The sequence below is a fragment of the Cyanistes caeruleus genome, chromosome 4, assembly GCF_971803275.1.
Source record: "Cyanistes caeruleus chromosome 4, bCyaCae1.hap1.1, whole genome shotgun sequence".
NCBI lineage: Eukaryota > Metazoa > Chordata > Aves > Passeriformes > Paridae > Cyanistes > Cyanistes caeruleus.
The window spans coordinates 74,081,991-74,089,078 of NC_141704.1; the positions used below are offsets into that span (position 1 = coordinate 74,081,991).

The following is a 7,088-nucleotide window of genomic DNA, read 5'->3' on the forward strand; positions in this document are numbered from 1 at the left end:
GGGCAAAGAAGCAAAATGGAAATAAGAAAATTCATTTGTCTCAAGACTCAGACTCATTCCTTGAAGTGCACAATTTAATAAGTGTAAATTCAGCAAGTAGAGAAAAAAAGGAAGAGGAGGAAACACATTGCAAACTATACACTTATTACAGCTTTTAAAAGGAATCAGGAAGAAGCAGCTTGGGAGGCTTGTATTTCAGCTTAAGGTTGCACGAAGTAAATAGCAAAAGGTTGATTGTTTTTATTTTTTATCTGTACTCATCTTTAAACTATGTTCCTCTCTAGAGCTTTATGAAATATGAAAAAGACCTTTCATAATATTAAAAAACAGAAGGTCCACTATAATTACACCCAAAATGGTTTGAACCAATCTAAGACCAAGAATCATCTTAATATGGGCTGAATGTTATTGTTTTGTCTCCTAGAGAGCAAAGTTTATAGAGATTCCTGTCAGTTCTAGAACTTTTTTTTTAAAATTCATTCAGCCTTACATGGTAACACTGGGTGGTTATAAATAGGTGGGTGATATCCCCCTTCATTTGAGCATTTTTGTGTGGTATGAAGCCAGTCATACTTTTCGTCTTCCAAAGGAAACAATGTTTATAATGCTGTTGGACTGGAGGCTTTTTTTCAATCCTAGTAGAGAAATAAGTAAAACTGCTGAACAAGCATGATTTATAAAGTAGATATGGATTGATTTACCACTATTAAATGCCATCTTTAACCTACAGGGCTTACTTACTTACTGAGGGAAGTTGGTGATAGAACACAACAAAATTAAGTATGTACTTTTGTTACCCTGAGGCAGATGGAGAATATGGGGCTTGGGACATTGAGGTTCTTTATATGAAAGGTAACCACTATTTTTATTTTTCATGTACAGCCAAGGCTTAGGAAATCTAGTCTTTATAAACAATTGTTTGCTAATAACCAGGGAAGAATGGACCAAGTTAATCTTGTTGCGAAACTACTATTTCCACGACGAGAACTAACATCCACTCTCATTCTTGGGGTCACTAGTAGGAGCAAGGTCCAGTCAGTTTGAAAGGGCAGGAGAAGAAAATTCTGTGTTAACTGTGAAAGTAGACAGCATGTGTAGGATAATTTAGTCTTTTTCAACTTAAATTTCTGATTTTTACCCTATTGAGGTACCCACCTACTTCAGTCCTCACAATTGACAATAATGCAAAAAGTGTATTTGTTGCCAGCTCTGAAAAATCCAGCTCTGAAAAATTCTACCACCCTTTTCTACCCACTAAAATATCCACAGTCAAGGCATACTACACTTGTTTTCCTTTTAGGGTTTTATAGGAAAAAACATAGTATAGAAATCATTGTAATTTCCTTTCAAGAAAATTTACTAAAAGTAGTCAGTAAAAAAGTAAAAAACTCCTGTTGTAAAACAAAAAAGCGCTATAGAGTAACGTTTCTTCTCTATCCTTTACCTGTTATATTTCTCCTCTTAGATGACAGTAGCAGAACCCAGAGGCCACCTTCTAAAAGTGGGGGTTTTTTTCTTCCCATTTATAGAATCTGTGTATTGGCAGAAATGCCAAGGTTTCTGCAGCTTCACCAAGAATTACTCTGGTAACATGTTGTTACACCAGCCATCTCAAGTAATGCAGTCCTGTCCTTGCATCCAATTAGTAGTATCTGCCTAACTAACCTTCTCTAATTATCACAGATTTTGTGCATCTAAATAAACACTGTACTACGTGGCTTTGTTTTTTCTGGGTTTTAAAAACTGGATCCTGCTGTTTTTTAAATCCTGTGGAAGTACTTTTGAATTTGTAATCAGTTTTTCAGCTACCTTTTTTTCCTGGTTTAATTGATTTATATGATAAGTGCATTTGTATAAGCAGCAATGCTACATTGGAGACATCTTTGTGAAATCATGTTAAAAAGTTTAAGACATTTTTGATTCACAAGCACAGTTCTTTTTCAATCAGCTTTTGCTTACATCTTCAAGAGCAGTTTATGAATGGTGCTCTTACTTCAAGTAGTATTTTCCTACAGTATTTTAGCTTCCCTTATTTAATGTCAAAATAAATAAATATCTGAGTTCACAGAAATTCTACAGTAAACAATATTGCACAAAGAAGTCACCTAGTTAATCATGGAAAACTGGTGCTGGGAGAATGGTTTAGCTGTGAGGGAAATGTCCAAGTAGTTCTTTCTAAAGCCATTATGAACATACTTGGGGCATTTAAAATCAGCCAAACCTCACCAACAAGAGCTAGCTGGCAGCTAATGTACACATATTTTGTGGGCATTTGAAAGAGTGGACAAACAAGGTCCATAAATTCTCTCAACACCGAGGGTAAGATCTCTGAACTTTACCCAGAAGAAATAGTTTTGGAGGACAAAAGTATTTCCAGTTGAAAGCAATTCTGTTTTGACACTTGGCTTTCTTAGTGCTTCAGTATTCAAGGCTTCTATGGATTGCACTGAAACACAACTTTATTTTTAACATCATCAGTATCTTCTCCACAATGTTGCCGAAACACATGAAGTTAAGTATATGTTGTGGGTTAATGTCCAGTAGCAGAGAAATTCAATGGGCCAAAAGCTTTCCTAAAGCTTTTGCTCCTCTTTCTAAGTTTTTGCTGCATTGTTGTTTTTCTGCATTTATTTTAATTTTTAATGCATACTTGAAAAGAAGATGACAGGCTTTGAAGCACTACTGAATTTATCCCATCAATGTGGTTTTGTGGAGACTAACTCAAGAAATCAGAGGAAGTTAAATCATGCTACTTCCTTACATTTAGTACTTCTACACAGATTACCTGCATTTGAAAGATAGAGCTTTATCATAGGAATTTTGGTTGTTTATTATTATTTTGCTAAAACAGACATTAGGTAATCTAGGACATTGTGCAGTCCATCCTGATCTTCTCTTAAGCAGGAACTGGCACAGTTTTCTCCAAGCTATGGAAATCCAGAACTGAATCACAGAATTTCTAGAATCTCAGAAATGTCAGGTAAGTGATCAAGCAGCTAAAAAGGTGGGTGTAAAATTTTTCAGAGAACTTGCATGAGCAACTACTTCAGTTACTCAGGGGATGAACTGGAACCCCAAAGAAGGACAAATGCTATTGTTTTGGAACAGCTGCTTGGAACTGTGTGTCCTACTGTGCAAAGCGTGACTCTAGTGCAGTAGTTGAACCAGATGCAGTGCCACATTATTCAGTCCTGGAATCCTCTCTGACCAAACTTGCTGGAACCAGGACCTGCCTCAGACTGTTCAGCATATTAGCATGTAATTCCTTATGAATGTCTTAATATCCGCTGTTAAAAATAGCTTGTGGTAAGACCTAAAAATCTTCAGGCTGAGTGTCTGAACACAATCCTGGAGTTATTTATAACCACCTATGAATTTGTTATGGTTGAAACAGGTGCAGGCAAACAGCCAGAAAGGTTCTGGAAGAGAAAAAATCCTCAATTACTTCTTGTTGTAAAACACATGCACCTTTTTGTGAGACCTGGACTTCATCAGCAGTGGTGGCTGCAGCCACCAGTGTTGGATAGCTCTTAGCCAGGGAATGGCATTCCTTCCCCTGGCAGTAAGAGGGGACTGACCATTCCTTTCTCCAGCAGTAATCTGACGGTGACAGGCCATTGCACCACCAAGAATGTCATATCCATGTCTACATATAGTCAAAGATCAAGCTTGAAATTACAGAACTAAAAGGAACACGCATTCCTGGTCCTCTCCTCCTTTCTGAATTAAGACATATTTTTGCTATCTCTTCACACTAAATTTTAGGGAGAATGATTAACCACATGGTCCTTTTTGGGGGGATAACATCATAGTAGGAATCATCCAGCAAATGGATGATTACTATTCTGATCCAGATTATTCATTCATATGCTGAAGCTTGTTTTTCTGTTTAAAACACTTCCAAGTAATTCAGCTGCTATGCAAAAATTTAATTAAAACCATAAAAAGATAGTTTGACTGGATATTTTTATTGAAAATAGGTAAATGTATGCTAATGTGCAAGTGTATCAGAAAAACCTTCTGTCAAAGAATTATAAGTACCATTGGAGACTCTTGATATTCATAAATTACATTGTCACACAGGGAAAATAAGTGAAAAAGACATTCCTAATGATTCTTTTTTTAAAAAAGTTCATTGGACAAACCAGAAATTGCTAAGCAGGTTCTAAGTGCTAGTTTTTAGAGGGAAACTCTTCTGTTGATACAGCTATCAAGATATTGCCACTTCAAACAAACCCCATCCAACATAAAACCCTGTTAACCATTTAGCAAGTATTTTAATTGCAGAAGAAAAAGTAAAATATTTGCTATGCTATGAACTAAGATTCTTCTAGCTAATCCTCAAAAAATGCCATTATAACATTAGAAATGAACCTCTACTCATGATCTGCCAGTAGTACTTGAAATGCTTGGCAATTTTTTTTACCAAAACAAGGAATTAAAAAAATGGCTTTTTGGCTTTCTGAGATATTTCAGTAGGCAAATTGTGATGGCCTGTTGCAGTGTGTTTCTTGTTAATGGTGTGTTCTGTTATTACCTGTTGATGGTTTGGTCCAAATGAGACCCTCTCACCCCATGTTGTCAATCTACCCTGAGTCTCCTGTCCATCTGTCTTAAGCCCATCGCATGCTTGGAATTCCACTTTGGAAATTCCCCTAAACTTCAATGCTTGATTAGTCCATGTGACCCAACTTTCCCCCCCTACCTCCCTCATTGGATGATGATTTTGTGAACCCTGCCTTTTACCCTCCCCAGGAAATATCTGATTAGCTGATGCTTTCTACCCTCCCTTTGAACTGCCTCCCTATTTCAGCTGTTGCACGCTCTCATTTTCTGTCTTTTGCCCCCAAGATTCCCCAGAGCAATAAATCCTCTATTACCCCATGCAAAAGACCTCCCTCTCATCCTTGTCTCCTCAGAGCGCAGACTGACAGCCAAAAAGCCGTAGAGCAAGTGCTCTAGTTGCACCTCAGGTCCTCCTGCTCCTGGGGTGTGACCCACTCCTGGAGCGGGTCAAAGTGATAGAGCCAGATAAGCTCTGGCCTGATGCGATAATGGCCACTACTATTGGTGTTTTGCATGACCCAACATTTTCATTTCACAATGAGCAAAGGAATATTCCTGTTAGGAACACTGTAGATGTATTCATGGGACCAGAAAGTTGGGTCCCAATGTTTTGTGTTTTAGTAACCATTAAGATCATAGAATGGTTTGGGTTGGAAGGGACCTTAAAGATCATTTATTTCCAAACCCTCTGCAATGGGCAGTATTAGTCACATAAAATTACTTTGGGCAATCAAGGAATTTATGAGAAAATACTGAACACCTGGCATAGCCTGAAACGTTACAATCTCTCAGTTTACTTGCAAGATACTTGTGAAACAACTTACACATATAGACAAAATTTGCATTTTTCAGTTGCACAAAAGATTATTAAACCTTTAAAGTAGTGGAAACATCTGTCTTTATGAAAATATGTATTAAGAAATGTGTCCACATGTTAAAAAAATTAGATGAATACTTACAAAATTACTCAGGAGAATTTTGACCTTAATCCATTGATCCACATTTTAGTATACTACTTACATTCGAAATAACATTATTTATTAGCATATTATAATGTAGTATCATACCAATATATTGTTTGCATGAGTGAAGAAAGCAAAATTGTATTTCCAAACTTGGAAGATTTAATGATTTAAACAAGAGTCTTGGAGAAGCAGTAGTGCTAGAAATGACCTGAGAGTTCTGGTTTCTCCCAAAAAACAAATTTGAATATAAGTCAACAGTAGGCTCTTGTGGTAAGAATCTTAATTTCTAGTGTAGCAAAGATTTTACTTTTTCTTTTGTAATTAAAATACTTGTTTAATTGTAAATAGGGTTTTGTTTTTGGGTTTTTTTTGGGGGGGGTGGTTTTTTTTGGTTTTTTTAAGTGGCAGTAGCTTGATGGTTGCATCAACTACTTACTAGCAACTGGGTATTGCCAGCAGCTTGAGGGATGCTTCGTCACAGTCTGGTTTTATTAGCTGAGATCAATGGAATCACTGGGAAGCTTCATGTTAGAGAGATCTCAGACTATAAAAAAGGACTGTGCTTACTGCTCCTGCTAACACTCAGAAGGTATTTTTCTGTTCAGTGGATGATGAGCTAAGTATTAGGACAACCTTGAAGTTCTCTTTGTTGTGTCAAAATGCTGCTTTCTTTATAACTTGTCCACTACATAACTGTGTGTGGAAGGTATCTTCTTCCAAAGCCGTTAAGCAAATAATGCAGCATAGTGGTTTTGTGGCCTATAGCTGAGATGGAAACAAGACTTGAGTCTTAAATACAAGAGAATTAGATCTTGTAACACATAATCACCTCAAATACTAAGTGTCTATCAAATGTCTGTGTATTACTAAAGAAAGGGAATTTCTGCTCATTTGTTAGAGAATGAATGAATGACTCTATTGTTAAATAGAATCAGATTGCAAAAAGTGTTTGCATGTCTGTGAACAAACTTCAGTTTGAAAAGTGGCTGTTCAGTCTTGCCCACGGTTTTGTGCACATACTTTCTGAAGTCAGCAAGTGTTGGCGAGCACTGTAGAGCATAAATGACACCTGCAAGTGTGTCTAGGAGCAAGATTGATCCCACAGGCTGTAAGGCTTGCCACCACCTAATTGTTCGCATTCCATAGACACTGCAGGGATAAACTCAGATCACGCTCATAAAAGTGCCTGTTCTTTTTAAAATTCATCATTAGTAATGTTCTTCTACATAGCTTGTGTTGTAGTTGATAGCCTGAAATGTATCTTTTCCCATCTTTTATTTGTGATCCTCCCCCCACCCCCAGCTTCTCTTTTTCCTAATTGTTTACCTGGCGTCAAGTTACCACGGTTACTGAAGTTTCTCTCCTCAGCCCCACGGCGAGAGGCCGGATAGAGTAAAGAGAGGACCCCGCTGGCATTTCCAGCTGCTTGAAGTTTCTTTAGCCCAGGAAAGCACGGGGTTGAGAGAAGAGAACCCTTCTTTCCAACACGGAAGTTTGTAACTTTGTTTTTCCTGTCCCAGAATGCCTCTGAGCTATGGAAGCTGAGAGGCCAGGCTT

At 37.5% G+C, this 7,088-nt stretch overlaps 1 protein-coding gene across 4 annotated transcripts in view; it reads right to left on the minus strand.

Moving 5' to 3' along the window:
- Positions 1-7,088, minus strand: part of CCDC91 (coiled-coil domain containing 91) — a 149,500-nt gene extending 142,412 nt beyond the window's left edge. For all 4 annotated transcript variants that reach the window (XM_086885337.1, XM_086885334.1, XM_086885335.1 and 1 more), the window contains exon 1: positions 6,858-7,088. The gene's annotated coding sequence lies outside the window, so the exon portion shown is untranslated. The remainder of the gene's footprint in view (positions 1-6,857) is intronic.